Below are 19814 nucleotides of genomic sequence, written 5' to 3' on the forward strand. Positions count from 1 at the left end.
TCACCCAAATATTCATTGATGTAGCTAGATCATAGGTGCCACAGAATATAAATAGATATTGAGGAGATCACACTGACAAACATTATCACATTGCCAAATAAAATAGTATAACTCTAGTTCTACTCGCTCCGTTTCATAATAGTTGTTCAAAATTAAATTAGATTAAATTAATTCACTATTGCAAATTCAAATTTGAAATATTAGTTACCGTTCTTCTCATATAATCATACAAAAAATATATTATTTAATATTATGTTACGAAACTCATAACATACAACTTGTGTTACGATACTCATAACATACAAGGAAGTGGTCCTAGCAGGTGAAAATTATGATGGATAGGGCAAAATATAGAGCCATGCATTCATCGAAACGTGTCTTTAGAGGACGTACGTTAGTGAATGAAAGAAATTACCACTCACACTACCAGCAGTAGAATTGATCGGGATCAGATAGAGATAAATTTAAGATTTCTAGTCAGAGTGATTTTACAATATATAATTGTATACGCATACAGTGGTGGAGTCAAAAATTTTAACAAGAGGGTTCAAAAGCTGAAAAAATAGACACACAAAGTAGTTTGAACGGAAAATAATAATTTAAATTGAACACTTAAAATCAATTCTACCTAAAGCTTCCTTTATTTGGAAGAAGGGGACATTGACATTATCATGAAAAAAGTATGAAATAAACTGGTCTCAAAGATGTGTTCGATCGATCGAACCCACAAAATGATTGTTAAAAAGACTGGGACTTGTGTGTCACGAAGTTTGTGATGACACGTGTCCCAATGAAATGGAAGAAAAGGATAAAAAACAGACAGATATATATATATATATATATATATGTACATTATCTTGCCCACAGCTAGCTATTATCTATCTCTGCGTTAGATTTAACCAATCACAATTCCTCTCTCACTCAAATATCATGTACTTGTCCTGCATTAGTATAGTGGTAGTCTTTCTCCAACCAAATTCCAAATGTAATAAAATTTTGAGTAAATTTTAGAAATAGCAAAGATAAAAATTATATTAGCGCTATATAGTTAAAATATGCTATTTGTGTTCCATAGCTAAATTATGTTTGCTATGGAGCATCTGATTTGTATAAATTTGGCGTCCGTGTTTATGAAAATTGCATTTGAATATGTATATGTTCTTTGTGTTAGACAAGAAGTGGCGATCGAGATTAGGAGAGAGAGGAGAGAGGTGAGTGAGAGAGGGCAGATAGTGGAGAGAGGTCAATTGTATATGTATATCGGTTAGATAATTGTATATATGTAACTACTATGTATATGTATCAGTGATTGTGTTTGTATATATGCATAAAATTTGAATTTGTATACAATTGAATCGAGTTAAAACATTTGTATTTGTATATCAAATCTCTCTCCCGCTTTATACAAATACAAATTATACATTGTATTTGTATAATTTGTGTTTGTATAAAGCGAGAGAGATACAAAAAGACAAAAGAAAATTGGGCATGAGAAATTTGTATTTGTATAATTATAAGTGTATAGGATGGAAAAATATGTATTTGTATTTATATGTACAGTCTCTCTCGTTTTATACAAACACAAACACAATTTATATATTTGTGTCTGTATAAAGTGAGAGAGGCAAGGGAGAGAATGAGAATGACGAGCGAGATTCAAGGGAGAGAAGCGAATGACAAAAAATTTGCTACGAATTAAAATTAAATTAAATGATTATTATAGCATTTATTTTAAATTAATAGGTTTATATGATGCACTCCCTGAAATTTATGATATTTATGTCTGATATCAGTAAAACTGCATTATGTAACGTCGAGACAGTTGTTGATAACTAGTACTCCTAGACCATTGACGTTTAGAAAACATTTTACAGTCAGATATTTTTTATTTATAAATGATGACCCATTCCTAGATACTCATACTCCATCCGTCGTTCATTGTTTGTCTTGACACATCTTTAAAAAAATACTTTTTTTATTTTAAAAAAAATAATATATTTTTATTTTTAATATGTTTAAAAAAGAATAATATTTTTCCCTTTTAAATAACATTTTAATTTCAGCTTTTCACGCGATATGTTTAAGTCCACAAAATTAAAGAACATTCTCATATATTTGACATAACTTTAATTTAGGATCACAAGATTCAAAAGTCTTTTATATTTTTTAAAATTACGCGTTAAGTCAAACTAGATCATTTTTTTTAAAAAGAAAAGTGATAAATAAAATAATAATTTTAATATATCATATCTAATTATTATATGTCACCTCATTCATTGAGTTAAGAATAGATTAGAAATAACTAATACTTAATAATAAAGATAAAATAGATATAAAGTGATGAATTATAATTTGATTTTTTAAAATTAAACAAGTAAAAATACTATATACCTATTTTTAATATATTAAACAAATAAAAATAAACAGACAAAATATAACCAAAGTAGTTCATCGAATAAACCAAAAGATGAAACCACGTGCCCAACAAGCTAGGAGTATTCAAGGGAGTGCAGGTGGTCCGGGTAGTAGGAAAGCTCTTCCCCAACAAGTGTGGAATATTCAACGATTGCAGGGTGGTCCGGGTAAATAGAAAAGCTATGAGGATTTTTCTCCTCGAATAACTTTTGTAATTAAGTTGGCGTTTCGATATACGATTTTATTTTTTAATTTAAAATTATAAGGTGAAATTAGTGTTTGGATATGTGATTTTATTTCATAATTTCAAATTGAGATAAAATCTTAAATTCTTCAAAAAGTTTGATTTAAAAATTTCAAATCACAATTTCACAATTTACAAGTTTATATTTTGTAAAATAAAACTACCTTTGTAAATCTATCAACTATTTATTCATATGTAAATAAAATTTATAGTTGATATTGTTACTCTTACCAATTTCCATTTCCACCACATGGTAACTTTAAATTACACCCCTACTATTTTCAATCGTTTTGTTACTGCTTAGAATAAATATTAATTGTTTATAATGAAGTCAGAGGCGTATCTAAGGGGGGGTCACCAGATCCATGTGAATCCATGATCCCCTCCCGAGATCATATATAGTAGTGTTATTTTTTTTTAAAATATTGAAATATAGATGTGTGAACCCACACTCGGAGTATCACATAATGCGATTATGACTGGGTGCACCTCTCTCCGCGAGGTTAGAAATTTGAATTTTATTTTTATCTTATTTTATTTTTCTTTCTAAAATTAGATAACACTTCTCCAAATCGTAATTGGTATATATATATATATATATTAATTTTAGACCTATAATTTTAAAATTTTAACGATTTCAGTAGGAAAAATCTAAACGTCAAACCGATCTAATATATATCATAGATCAAGCTTTTTATAATAGTGCACCCATCATCTCAAAATCCTGGATACGCCTTTGAATGAAGTTATCTCATTTCCGTCACATGTACTCTATTTAGTAATTCTTGATTGAAAAATTATTTTTTTGGTAGGTAAATATTATATTATTGATGTTGGTCTTCAAAACACGAAAGGATTCTTAGATCCATACAAAGGACCACAATATCATTTGCAGGATTACAGAGGAAGTGTGATAAGAGCCTCAAAACGCTAAAGAAATTTTTTGACTTCAGGCATTCATCTCTGTGTAATGTGATTAAACGAACTTTTGAAGTTTGAAAAAATATATCCAGAATACTGAACAAGTCATGAACTATAATGATTTTCACACACAAGTGACAATTATCATAGCTTGTGCAGTGTTACATAATTTTTTTGTGAGAATATCAAAGGAGTGATGAAATATTCACGGAATATGAACATGCTTATATATATAGTTACTAATTATATTGACCAATAGTTCAAAAATACCAATGTTGGTTCTTCTTGTTCATTTGATTGAGAAATGCATGCTCAATGTGAGGAGTTCGTCTATACTAATGTGGGAGGATTATATTATAGAATAGTACACTACAACTCATGTTCAATTTTACTTTTTTATTGAACTAGAATTCAATCAATAAATATTGTTTTTAAAAATAAATAAAAAATTGTGATAGTGTATAATACTTTTCTTATACGCTTTTACTTATTTGGTAAAATTGTAAAAAGAATTGAGATAATTTTGATTGTTTTCATAACTTATAACATTTTAGAGTTTATAAGAAAAAAATACACCAACATGGACTTTGGTGCACTTGTGTGAGTGCTTCATCTTTAACCAGAGGTCTCGGGTTCGAGTTGTCACTCCCTGAGACTACCCCCAAGACGCGGACACGGGACCTAGGACCACAAGTGATCCCAAGCTAACCATGCTGACATGATCATGAACATACTAAAGATAATAAACTGATGCGGAAGATAAATCATAAATAAAAAATAGAAAAGATGGGGAATACCCATATACTATAACTGAGATGAATGAAAACTGATGAGTTTAATAGAAAGAAGCTATTAACTCTATACTAAGTTGAATCTAACTATGTCTGAAAATAGCCTCTAACTGACTAGAAATGCTGAGACAGGCCCCAGCTAAGTTTAGCAAAACTGAAACTAAAGGACTAAAAATACTGAAAAGAAACTCATGACTATTATCCTCGGAGAGTGAGGACTCACCACTGATTCTGCTGAACTAGAGATCGGAAACCGATCTAAGCGTGATCTGGATGCTGAGAAGTTGAACCTACATCACGAGAAGATGTAGCACAGAGTATGCGTCAGTACTTGAAAGGTACTGAGCATGCATGATAGAATAAAGCTGAAATAACATACAATTGAACAAAGCAGATAAGCAATGACATAATCTGAACATGATATAGATACTGAATACTGAGATAACAGAATGCAGTGACCAATTTATAACATGCTGAAACTGAATACTGGATATACTAATAAATGGTCAATGTAATAGAATCTGACTGACCTGTGGGAGCTACTAATAACCGATAATAAAACCACATGAGCTAAATGTGAAATCCGATGTAATCGAGAGGACCCAATATACCCTGCCAGAGGTATAGAGGCATGCTGGCGTGATCACTGAAATGATGCCCACAGAGGGGATTTACGACCTATGTGGCTAGTAGTTCTGGGACTATTTGGATACGCTGAACCCTAGTCCAACTCGGTATTATGCTACTCCCAATGGATTAAGTAATTAACACATTATAACGGAATTTCTGTAAGTTATTGGATAGCTCGAACTGAACATGCAAACTGAGAATGCAACAATTAAACTGATATTGATGCATTAATAACTGAGGCATGTATAACTGAATAACTGAAATATATGACCTAGCATGTGTAATTCAAGAACTAAAGAAATACATAGCTAGGGTTCTAGAATTCATGCAATAAACTGAATATTAACATACTAATCTGATTTGGATCATTCTAATAGCTAAGAACCCAATAATTCTAACCTTCAAGAAACCCTAGGTCTAGTCATAATAAGGAAATCTAGAAACTGACTGAAAACTAAGGACCTAATGGGTGAAAGGAACCCACTAGTGAAATTCCACATACCTGGTGACGAATTCCACGGAGAAATCTTTCGATTTTGGGGCTGGAACTGATGGAATCTTGCTGCGTTTTTGAACTAGGGTTCTTGACCTTTTACTTCTCTCTTGCTTCTAATTTTCTATGTTTTGATTAATGACTTGACTTAGGTAAGTTCTAGTTATGTTTTTAGGCTTAAACTGACTAAAACCTCATGAGTTAGGGTCTAAATGACGTATCTTAGGCGTCTAACGAAATAGGAAAATACCAAAAGACCCCTGAATTAACTGCTGTCGGAGTGACCTACGGATTGGACCTATGGGCCGTAGCTCAATCTACGGTCCGTAGATTGGGGTCATAGGTCGAGTTTGCTCGACAAAGCTTTACTAAAATGAGCATAACTTTTTACTCGGAGGTCGGAGTTTAGCAAACTCAGTGGCGTTGGAAAGAGGGTTCAATTATCTATCATATCATAGGTCATGGGACACCTAATTCATTTTTTCCTAAGAGTTATGACCATTTGAAGTTGACCCACTCAACAATTTTCCTCTAACTGGCTGCTGACCTTCATCTACGGTCAGACCTACAGACCATGCATTGAACGACGATCCGTGCTGGTCGACCGTAGTTCGTGTCAGAGGCTGGGTAAATGAGTCTTGATCCACGGACCGTGGTCTAACCTACGGGCCGTAGGTCTGTCCGTGGGTCGAAACTTAGCCAATTTTCTGAGCTGGGTTTTTGGGAGGGGCTGCAGTGGTGAACCACGGACCACCGCACGGCCGTAGGTGGCGACCGTAGGTTGCCCCTGCAACTTCTAAAAATTTGCATTTTAGTCTATCTAGGATACGGGGTGTTACACGAACCCTGGGTAAGAATTTTTTTTTGTTGGGGACATCACCCTTGAATGGGCAATGCAGTGTGCGATCCAAATTTAGTCATAACTCAAATATGGGCGTTCCGGACACGGTGAGAAACCAAAAAACAAAAAAATACAATTTAAATATTGAACTAAATTAGATGTCCAAACAATATTTAACTTAATTTCATCTCAAATTGCCAAACAGGCCCTAAATTTTCCATTATTGAACTAACATAAGTTCCAATTATGTTTCTAGCTAAGCATTTTAATTGGAGTAGGAAATATATCAAAGTTAACATTTTTTTATTTTATGCTTAAAAAAGAAAGTGTTCACTTGTCAGCAATAATGTAGCCTCACAAAAATAGTGTTGGTTATGAAATTCAAAAAATAAAATTCTTCTCAATATCCATGTCATATATTCACTTTATTTTAATTTATTTATCTTAGTTACTAGTTGGACAGTCAAATGATAATTCTTTTTTTTACCTTAAATTTTTCATATACTTTCTAAATATTTTGATATAACACTTTTTTTTTAATTTGTAAATATGTAAATATTATTTTTTTAGATTAAAGATTTTATGTTTAAATTTACATCAAACATTTGTTTGATCCTCATACTCCAAATATGAGTCAAACAAATTGAAACAGAGCAAAACCTGGTGAGGTAGAGAGAAAAGTAATATGAATAGAGCAGCAGTAGATTTTCCCTCTCTCGGTCGAAGAATGCATAAATACAAAGGAAAAATGACAAATATACCCCAAACTATCGTAAATGGTAAGCAGATACTCTCCGTCATATTTTTGGGACATTGATGCCCCTGCTATTAAAAAACTAGAGCATATTTACCCTTTATACTAACGGACATACACGTGTCATAATCTTATCCACTGACTCGACATTTATTAAATATCGGATCGACGGATAAGATTGCGACACGTGTCCCTATTTAGTCTTTTGTTAGAGTGAAGGGCATATATGCTCTAGTTTTTGGACGGTAGGGACACCAATGTCCCAAAAATATAACGAAGGGAATCTGCATACCATTTACGATAATTCAGGGTATATTTGTCCTTTTTCCCTAAATACAAACAGTGATGTAATTTAAGTGAGCAACTGCATCCACACCACCCCAATGAGTTCATCTTAAAAAAGTACTCCCTTCGTTTCAATTTATGTGACACATTTCGAATTACGAGATTCAAATAAGTCTATTTTTTATTGTAAATTTTTCATATATCTTTTAAATATTTTGGATTGTTAATTATTGTGACTTATAATATTTTTTACGTAATTTACAAATATATAAATTTCATTTAAAAAAAATGAAGATTTCATGTGCAAATTCCGATCAAACTTAAATTGTTTGTCTCATGAACAAAGAAATATGTCACATAAATTGGGAGAGAGGGAATATATATTAAGAAGACATTCTAATATAGTAAAAACATACAGAGATGTACAGAAAGCTTTAACTTGTTATAGATTCAAGTTTAGAAGTGGGGTTGTTGCCATGAAAATAATTGATACCTCCATAGCTGGAGCTTTAAGCGTTACAGTAATGTAGAGAGGAAGAAAGGAATTGTATTGACTGAATTATGTAACTTGATCCATTGAATCCGTACACATTGTATAACACATGGGCTTGTAACTAACTAATGCCAACTGAGCATATTTCTAACTAACTCTAGCTGATTAATTAGCTAACCCAACCATCTAGCTTGCTTAACCATTTACATTAGTTAATTATCACTCCTCCTCAAGCTTATGGTTGGAACACATTAGCCATTCCAAGCCTGCTCATCAACAAGTTGTGTTATCTTTCCCAGACCTTTAGTCAGTAAATCAGCCCGTTGATATTTGGTGTTGATGTGTTCAGTTTTCAGCATTCCTTGGCAAATTCTTTCCCTCACAAAATGACAATCAATGTCTATGTATTTAGTTCTCTCATGGAAAACTGGGTTTGCATCTATTTGAATAACTACGTTACTGTCACACATCATAGGCACATGAAGATTCACACATACTCCCAGCTCTTTGTACAAGCCTATTAACCAAGTGATCTCAGCTGCACAAGCAGCCATGCTCCTGAACTCTACCTCAACTGAATTCCTTGACACTGTTTCTTGTTTCTTAGATTTTCAAGACACTAAAGCACCTCCAAACTTCACCAGGTATCCTGTGACTGATCTTCTAGTTTCCACACATGCTCTCCGATCAGAATCACAGTACGCAATGAGTTGTGCAGTTTGATCAGCTGGCATTAATAGTTTTGAACCAGGAGCTTCCTTGATGTATCTCACTACTCTTAGTGTAGCCTCCAAGTGTGACTGTTTGGGACAGTGCGTGAACTGGCTCAGTACCTGTACAGTGAAGGCAAGGTCTGGAGACACGTAATTTTTGACCGGACATAAGGTTTTACACCATTTTTATTCCTTAAATATTTCTTCTAAGTCTAAATTAAATATTTTATTTCTCATCGTATTTTAGTAAGTTTATTTTTAAAAGATTTGAAAACAACAAAAATAGAATCACGTTTTTAGGTAAAGTTTTATTTTCAGTTATTTAAAAGAAATGGAAAGTTACAAAAAATATATGTTTTCAGTTAATTTAAATTTTAATAAATAAATTATTGTTTCTTAACTATATTTTTAGGTTAGTTATTTAATATTTATATTTTTTGTTGCTTAAAAAAACTAATTAATTTTATCATTAAACATTCTATAATTTATTTATATTTCTTAAAAAAAATCTGCACTTAAAACTACCCATTTATCACCCCCATTACCCTTTTAATTAACCCCACTACCTCTATACTACACCCGACTACACTCCTACACACTACTACTACTATACGTACAATCAGAAAAAAACACTCCAACACTACCAAAAATCTGCCACTATATATAAACACACACACGCACAGAATAATAATAAAAAAAGACACACACGCGCACATAGCCAAGAACAATCTGCACACTACCAACGCAGTGAACGCACAGACAAAAAAGAAATCATCCTAATCACATTTTTAACACACACATAGAGACGAGCAAGAGAAACCAAAGAAAAAAAGACACACGCCAAAAGAAAAATCATTCGGCAACATAATCACAAACATATTCATCTCTTTCTTTCCCTTTTTCATTACTTTTATATAAAAACAACACACATTCACATCTACAATTAATTTGTGGGTGTTTTAATTGAGGTTCAATTAAAATTTTACGGTATTTTTTTTTTTTATATTTAAGATTAAACTTTATCTTATATCTTTAATTTATTCATAGAATTTGATGTAACTATGTTATGTGTTTCCTAATATTAAATTCCATTGTCTACCCAGTGCCCACCCATACATAATTGCTCCACTCTCCCTATAATCTTACTCTTAGCATTATATATCCTGATTTCTTAGGGTCTTCCATCGATGTGGTACAAGAAGTAGCAAAGATATTACACTAATTTTTTGTGTTCTTTTTTTATTTGATTAATTTTTAAAGCTAAATTAAATTAACTATTAAAAATACAATTTTAATATTCATGAATTACACAAAAAGAACTATAAAGTCATCTCATATTAATATGGTAACGAATTACATCTTAAAATATTAGCTAAAGTTCATGTGATTTAACTCTTAAAAAATGAAATATGAAATTTATTTATATATTTAAAATAAATCATTGCCACACAACATATCATGAAAATTTTATGCTTACACTTTCTATGTGATAATATCATAACTAAGCAAATTAAACATAGAAAAATTTAAATTACACATACAAAGTTCTTACAAATAAATAATTGAAAATATAAATTTATTTATAAGTTCAATGTGCAAGGAAGTTATAATCAACAATTAATAGTATTCTTATTAGATATGTGTGGTATTTATAATTTTAAAGTTATCTTTTAATAATTATATTTTAAAATACTTAATTATATATTTAGAAATAAATATCATTTAATTACTTACTATAGAGAAATTATATAATTTTTAATGCTCGTAAACAATAATGTATCAATTTGATATACAATTAAATTTTTTTTTTTTTTTTTTATGTAATTCTATCAATGAGGAAGTAATCAAACTTCACATTAATAAGGTATATACTCGAATTTTTCTACTTAAAAATAGTGCTTAACTTATTCAATAATACACAATTTACTATAAAATAATTAAATCAAAATTAATTATAATTATGATAGTTATTTTTCCAACGTTATTATGAAAAAATAACTAACCATATAATTTCAATACTTTGTATCTTTCAAATAAAAATCAAAATAAAAAATGGTATATATGGTTTTTGGTGATATTAAATATTAATTATGTATTAGCTAAAAAATTTTATCTTGACATCTGTGGTAATGATTCAACACCGTATTAGATTGATATTATTGTACCATCATTTATTTAACCTAAAAGTATAGTAAATATTTAACAATAAGATTTATTCTAGTGTCATTGTCATTATTTATATTATTATAATTTTTTATTTTGATAAATATATTTTTATAAAAATATTTCTCGAGGACTCCAAATTTTTAAAGATACTTAGATTTCAAGAAAAAAGTTTCAATTAAATTATATTTTAAAAATCAAGTATGCATAGATCCAAGTAAATCCCTAAAAAAATCTCCAATCAAATTTACAAAAATAATTTGTTAATTTTTAAAACTGTAATAATTAATTACTCATTAATATTTTGAATTGAATAAAGAAAAAGATTCCAAATAATACAAATTTAAAGGTAAGGATGGAAGGAAAAAAATTGTTTAAATTTTTTTCACTAAATCTATAGCTAGCAAAATCTCTAGAAAAATTTTGGAATCACAAAAATCCTACGCAAATCGCCAAGACAATTTCCAGATAAATTCATAACAACAATATCCCCCAATATTTCCCCAAGTAATAAATTTCGTAGGTAAATCCCCAACAATAAGTCCCTAGCTAAATCCGCAGCAAATAATCCCCCAATATTTTCCCAAGTAATAAATTTCGTAGGTAAATCCTCAAAAATATGTCCCCAGCTAAATCCACAACAAATAATCCCCAAATAATTTTCCAGGTAATAAAATTCCACATAAACTTCCACCAGAATATCTCCATGTAAATCTGTAGGATAAATTACCTAGAGATTTTTTATGGATAAAAAAATGAATTTTAAAAAAATATATATTTATACATGTACATGCGAATTTACATAGAGATAATGTATCCGCCGATATATTTCCCCAGGTGATGTCGCAAGTACAAAATTTGTGCAATATGGCGCCAAATTAACCTGCGGAATTTGTTGGGAAAATATAATTCGCCAATAATATATCCTAATATTATGAAATTTAAAGTATTCGCAAGAAAATCCGCATCTACTTCCTGCGAAATATTTTCCTAGGTAAGATCCCCATGTAATTCACAGTTTTCTTGTAGGGCTTGTTGAAGCTGAAAAAGTTGTTAAGAACGAGGAACATGAAGAAATGGCTAGAAAAATGAAGAATTTGGAACAAAGTGTAAGAGATATGCAAGGATAGGGAGATCACAAAAGTGTCTCATTTCATGATTTGTGCATGTTTCCCCATGTTCATCTACCCATCGGTTTTAAAACTCCAAAGTTCGAGAAATATGATGGACATGGAGATCCTGTAGCTCATTTAAAGAGATATTGTAATCAACTGAGAGGGGCTGGAAGCAAAGAAGAATTGCTCATGGCTTATTTTGGGAAAAGTTTGATGGGAATCGCCTCATAATGATTCATAGATCAAGATACTTTTAACTGGCATACATGGGATGATTTGGCTCGATGTTTTGTTCAACAATTTCAATATAACATTGACATAGTGCCAAATCGTACTTCACTTACCAACATGAGGAAAAAGACCACTGAAAATTTTCGTGAATATGCTATTAGGTGGAGAGAGCAAGCTGCTAGGGTTAAGCCATCAATGAAAAAATCTGAAATGATTGATGTTTTTCTCCAAGCACAAGAACCCGACTACTTTCATTATTTACTTTCCGTTGTTGGTAAAAAACATTCGCCGAGGTTATTAAGATTGGTGAAATGGTGGAAAGTGGCATCAAGTCTGGAAAAATTGTAAATCAAGCTACTTTGAAAGTCATAACACAGGTGATTAAAAATGGATCAAAAAATCTTGGGGGAAAGAAAATAAAGAAGAATGTAGCAAATGTTATGTCAGGCACGCAAAAAGGTCCAAGGGGTCAGGTTTATCAATATGCACCACCTCAATTTCATCACTATTTCCCTATGCAAGACACACAATACTCTATTGTCCCACCTCAATATGCAGTCTATGGTGCACAACCATATGCATATCCACCAAACTATCCTGAATGGCTAGCGCTAACATATTAAAATATTCGTCCTTCTTCTCAAAACTTTTGTACACCTTATAATCCCTGTCCAAGAAAGGAATTTGATGAAGGTCAAAGACCTGTGAATAATTTCACACCAATTGAAGAGTCTTACACGAGTTTATTTGAGAAATTGAAATGTTCTGAATATGATAGAGCCGATTTCTCAAAATTTTGCAGATCCACGTTGAAAAGGTTTCAATCTTGTAGCACGATGTGCATACCATTCTGATTCCCTAGGGCACAGTACTGAAGATTGTCGAACTTTGAAAAGTGAGGTGGAAAAGATGATCCAAGCAAAGATGATTATGGTCCAAAATGATAATCCCCCAAATGTTACTCAGAATCCTCTGCCAGCACCTTATGATGCATACTTCATTGAGATGATAGGTGATGAAAATTCTCTCAAATCTGAAGAAAAGACAGTTGAAATTGGTGGAGCTTTTACGAAGGCTAACGTGCAAAGTAGTGGCTAAGAAGTCAAGCTTGGTGATTGGGAGACACTCTTCTTTTCTCTAAAAAGAGTGTATGGATAGTTTATTTTGTCATCATTTCTGCTATGCAATTCTTTTCTTTTTTTTAGTAAGTCAGACCTTTCTATCATTTCTCTTGTGTGTTTATTTGTTGAGTCTTGGCCTAGTTTGGGTTATTATAGAGTTGTAACCTAAAATTTAGTTTTGTTTTCTTGTCACCAAGTCCTTTTATCTTAATATAATATTTGTCTTGTGTCACTTTGATTCGCTCTATTTGGGTTTCCATATATGTATCTCTTTTCAATTCAATTTTTGTGACATGATATGCAAGAGGATTTGGTCAGATATTAAGGTTATATCTAGTCATCGAATGAATACACCAAAAAAGTCAAAAAAGAACGAGGAAATGAATAAAGGACTTAAACACCATTATACGTCCCTTAGTATCGAAAAATGGTTAAAAGAATAAATTTCATTTAAATTAACGTAGGTGATTTGTTGTCAAGAAGGTATTACTCAAATGGGGATTTCAAGCTGACAAATACGGAACAAAAATGATAAACATATCCATCAATGCATACGTTACGAAGAGATAATGTATGATTTTCACTTCATATCTTAAAAGGCATGTTTGTATTCGACATTTGTAATAATTGATATGACGAAGACATTTCATTCTAAAAAGAATCGCAAATTCAAAAAAAAAAAAAGTCATAAAAAAAGAGTCAAGAAAAAAAAGCGAAAAAAAAAGGTTGAAAAAATCAATAACAACAAAAGAACAAACTTCCTGAACTACGTTTGACCTGATTCTTGCTTTGACAAGATACATAGGCAGCCTTATTTTGAGGTTCGGTCCAACCAAGAAAAAATCTAGAAAGTCCTCATCACAAAAATTGGGAAAAAATAATAATAATAATAATTTAATTATTATTATTATTTTTATTTTTTATTTTTATTTTTGCAAAAAAAAGTCGATTCCAAAAGTTTAAGTCTTAACCCTGTTACGCAGTATCTTTGAGCTTTCATGCCAATCCTTTCTTTGTAACCCTATTCAAAAGTCACGTTACAATCCAAATAAAAACCTTCTGATTAATTCTTAACAATGACAAGTCAAGCAAGCTTCCAGTGTTGATTATATAAGTAAAAATGTCATGCCACTCGCATAAGGAGTGAAAAATGAGGGAATCTTATCGATGAAAATCCTCGAAAGCCCTATAAGAGATCGTTTGAGTTGAGAGAAAGTAAAAAATGAGACAGTCTTATTGGTGAAAACCCTCATGGCACCGTAAGACGATAGTGAGTGAGAGATAATAAAAAAGAGAGAGATTTGTCTGTGAAAATCTTTCGAGGCACCACAAGTCAAGTGTTAGTCATAAATCTAGTGCAAAAGTTGGATTATAGTAGTCTGACTTCAAAGTTGAAAGTTTGAGAAAGATGAAGTTCAGATTGATTGGACAGACCAGGCCATTTAATCCAAAATGCATGTCATGATCATTAGAATTGACCACCACTGTCAATGGAGTCCATTTTTTTTTCTCTCAAAAGGATCAAATTTTATTTCTTCTTATTTTGTATCGCTCAATTCAGTTTCATTTTTTCCCCTTGAGTTAGTCTTCATTAAAGCAAGCAGAAAATGATTTGAAAATTGCTACCATCTCTTCAATTGCACAAAACAAAGTTTGGTCAGTACATCAAATGTGACATAATTCAAGAAATAGTGATATGCATAGTAACATGCCAACAATTGACAAATTTTGAGAATTCATATGAATACAAGATTCAATGATTGTTGGAGGGTGGAAACGATATAACAAATTTGAAGTTGGAAGTTCTGAACAACTAGAGATGTTTTCAAGATTACCAAGGTGAGCAGACTAGCAAACGAAAGTAGTCTATCTCAAGCTAAAATTAGCTTCAAACATAGCAATACCAGAAGCAATTATCTTCAAATCCAATTCCACAAATCGACCACCATTAAAAAAAAAAAAGAAAAAAAGACATAAATTTTCTTTTTTTCTTTTCTAAAATATGGAAATTTTCCTGACATAAAAGATATTTTGAAGACTCAAATTTGTAAACATTATTGCAAGAAAAAGAAAAAAGAAAAAATAAAAAAGTTACATGCATTTTTTCTCCTAGGATAAACATTTCTAGTCTGAGTCTGTTATTTTTATTTTCTCCTAGGATAAACACTTCCTAGTCTGAGACCGTTTTTATTTTATTTTCTCCTAAGATAAACACTTCCTATTCTGAGATCGTTATTTTTCATTTTCTCGTAGGATAAACACTTCCTAGTCTGAGACCATTATATTTTTATTTTCTCCTATGATAAACACTTCCTAGTCTGAGACCGTTATTTTTCATTTTCTCCTAGGATAAACACTTCCTTGTCTGAGACCGTTATTTTTTAGTTTCTCCTAGGATAAACACTTCCTAGTCTGAGACCATTATTTTTTAATTTTATCCTAGGATAAACACTTCCTAGTCTGAGACTGTTATTTTTTATTTTCTCCTAGGACAAACAGTTCCTAGTCTGAGACCGTTATTTTTTATTTTCTCCTATGATAAATACTTCCTAGTTTGAGACCGTTATTTTTTATTTTCTCCTAGAATAAATACTTCCTAGTCTGAGACCATTATTTTAGTTTTAGTTTCTCCTAGGATAAACACTTCCTAGTCTGGGACCGTTATTTTTATTTTCTCCTAGGATAAACACTTCCTAGTCTAAGACCGTTATTTTTATTTTCTCCGAAGATAAACACTTCCTAGTCTAAGACGTTATTTTCATTTTCTCCTAGGATAAACACTTCCTGGTCTGAGTTTATTTTTTTTAAAATATCATATTTGCTAATAACTCACAAATTTTTTCCAGTGGAAATTGGGGCAAAAAATTTTGTTTATTGCTTTTGTTTGTGATGATTTTCAGGTTTCTTCAAGCGAAACATTGATCTGAAATTCAAGAACAAAATTTCAACTGTTTTTCAGAATGATAAATCTCCATGATCGCCAGAATCAACGCTTGTAGATGCATGTAGCAATCTGACCTCTTGGCATCTGTTTCATTCAGCTACTTATCAAAGAAACATGCAAGCATTCAAGAATATTTTCAAATTGTCATTTTGAAGAGTGCCAAAAGCTCACTCTAAGAGGCAAGTTAAGCCTCGAATTCGATTCAAGATCAAGATACTCACCCAAAAAATTCAAAGTGATATCTGAAAGTCAAGACTCAAGAAAAGTTGTATTGATAGGAGCTTGTATTTTAATTTCCTTTTGACTATTAGCTTTCATTTTTTTTATGTAAGGATAGAAGCCGCGACCTGGAACCTCGATGGAACCTCACTTAACTTCCCAACTCATCACCTCATCTCATTGAACTACATGTGACCTGATTCCCTTATAACCCGGGATATGTAGGCTGTCCAAAATAGGACTTGTTGCATTTTTTTCTCCAATAAGAGTCTGGTCAAAACTAGTCGCTTTGTCTACTTCTTTGTCTGAAAACTCTTCGTGTTTCCAGTCAAAGAGGGGTAAACTGTAGACACGTAATTTTTGACCGGACATAAGGTTTTACACCATTTTTATTCCTTAAATATTTCTTCTAAGTCTACATTAAATATTTATTTCTCATCGTATTTTAGTAAGTTTATTATTAAAAGATTTGAAAACAACAAAAATAGAATCACGTTTTTAGGTAAAGTTTTATTTTCAGTTATTTAAAAAGAAATGGAAAGTTACAAAAATATATGTTTTCAGTTAATTTAAATTTTAATAAATAAATTATTGTTTCTTAACTATATTTTTAGGTTAGTTATTTAATATTTATATTTTTTGTTGTTTAAAACAAAAACTAATTAATTTTATCATTAAACATTCTATAATTTATTTATATTTCTTAAAAAAAAATCTGCACTTAAAACTACCCATTTATCACCCCCATTACCCTCTTAATTAACCCCACTACCCCTATACTACACCCCACCCCACCACTACCACACCACACTCCTACACACTACTACTAATACGTACAATCAGAAAAACACACTCCAACACTACCAAAAATCTGCCACTATATATAAACACACAAACGCACAGAATAATAAAAAAAAAGACACACACGCACAAAGCAAAGAATAATCTGCACACTACCAACGCACAGACAAAAAAGAAAATCATCCTAAACACTTTTTTTAACACACACATAGAGACGAGCAAGAGAAACCAAGGAAAAAAAGACACACGCGCCAAAAGAAAAACCATTCGGCAACATAACCACAAACATATTCATCTCTTTTTTCTCCTTTTTCATTACTTTTATATAAACACAACACACATCCACATCTACAAATAATTTGTGGGTGTTTTAATCGAGGTTCCATTAAGATTTTGCGGTACTTATTCTTTTTATTTAAGGTTAAACTTTATCTTATTTCTTTAATTTATTCATGGAATTTGACGTAACTATGTGATATGTTTTCTTATAGTTTTGTTTGATTCATAATTTAATTAAAATGAATATTGACATCTTGAGTTATATTAATGGTATTTCTTAGTGCAAATACATAAAAGATGAATAAAATCCTATCATTATGTAAGAATTTTTGTTGTTGTTTAATTTTGTCGTGCCTAAGCAATTGTTTTTTATAGCATTGTCATAACTTAATATTTATATCAATTGCCTATTTTAATTTATGTATTTTTGACTAAATGAGTCATTACCCAATAAACAAACAAATGGGTTATGTTATTACACTTGAATTTACTCTATTTTTGTTTGGTTGAGTCCTTTGATATGTAGATTAATTTAATTAAAAATATCATCAATTCATATAATAATGAAATAAAAACATTAGTTGTCTAAAATTCACAAAAATAAGAGTAAGCACTTTTAATACTTGAAGAGTTTTAGGCTAGTTAAAAATATTTGTTTCAATTAAGAATGTGGTTACACATCTTTTTCGAGACATTAAAAAATAAACTCACGAATGCGGTGATGCACCTTGTCCAATAATATAGTTAATATTTATTAATTTAAAGTAGAGACTTATAGATAAAATTATTAGGTGCGACATAAGAAGAGAAATATGTCTCTAAATGTCAAGACCAAGAATGCGGTTACGCATCTAGGTTAAGATCAAATAAAAAGTTCAACAATAAAAAATGCAAACAAATAATGGCATGCAATAATGTATGTAAATAATAATAATAATTTAAGATAAGCATAAGTCAATAAAAGCGACCGTGCTAGAACCACGGGACTCGAGGGATGCCTAATACCTTCCCCTCGGTCAACAGAATTCTTTACCCGAATTTCTAGTTCGCAGACTAAATAAAGAGTCATTTCCTTTTTATTAGGAATTTAAAAAGGGTGACTTGAAACACCATAACTCAATTCCAAGTGGCGACTCTGAAACAAATAAAATAATTCCTAATCAATACCGTCACTTAAATTGGAAAAATCCTTCCGCCGGTTGAATAAGGGGTGTGACATAATCCACAAAGCATAGTTCTCTGAACCTGTTAATTGTAGTGAGATTAGAGAACTACCTGGAATTTCTGTATTCTGAAGAAACATAGGATGATTGTGATCAATCACAGGGAATGATGATGTGCGAGTACCACTACCAGTGCTAGTAGTTCCAACTCCAGCTCCATCCATTGCAGTTCCAGTGATAGGAACCTTTAAACAACTTCTTTTGATTCACTAGTTTTGGTTGGGAATGATGAGATCGGAGCACCTAATCCTTCTTCTGGACAATGACGTTTCTATTATCGTAGGTTCTGATACCATAATAGCTCCATAGCTGGAGCTTTATGCTTTACAGTAATGTAGAGAGGAAAAAAGGAATTGTATTGACGGAATTATGTAACTTGATCCATTGAATCTGTACACATTGTATATTTATACTACTCACATGGGCTTGTAACTAACTAATGTCAGCTAGGCATATTTCTAACTAATTCTAGCTGATTAGTTAACTAACTCAACGATCTAGCTTGCTTAATCATTTACATTAATTAACAATAACCAAATTGCAACAATTTATGAAAGAATGTATCTCATATTATATGTCGTATATATCCAAGACTCTAGCGATATCATCTTGTAATTCATATTGGACAAACACGAAATTTTTACTGATCATTCATGTGTTATGTTTTTTACATATGGATCAAATTAAAGTGCCTCTCCGGATCTTGTTAATTAAACTTTATTTCACTACAAGAAAATGTATTTATAGCTACGAAATCTAAGCTATGAATTTGAAAATCGTAGCTATTACTTAGTAATAGCCACAAAAATTCACAATTTGTGGCTATCAAAAAATCCGTCAAATTTCATAGCCACGACAATTAAATTGATAAAGCTAAATCATTACTTTTGCTATAATTGCTAAAAATTGTGGCAATAATGACCTAAATAGCTATAATTTTACTGTTACAACAAAGTTCTATAGCTAATTATACGTTATTGTCACGCGATAAAAGTCATTGTAGCAATAGTAACCCTTTAGCCACAATAAGTTATTTGACACAAAATATTGTAGCTATATAAATACTTTTACTTCAAGTTATAAACTATTGTAGCTATAGTTAAATGAAATAGCCATAGAGTTTTCGCTATAATATAAT

Source organism: Solanum tuberosum, unplaced genomic scaffold (assembly GCF_000226075.1).
Source record: "Solanum tuberosum cultivar DM 1-3 516 R44 unplaced genomic scaffold, SolTub_3.0 scf00019, whole genome shotgun sequence".
In the NCBI taxonomy this organism is placed as follows: Eukaryota; Viridiplantae; Streptophyta; class Magnoliopsida; order Solanales; family Solanaceae; genus Solanum; species Solanum tuberosum.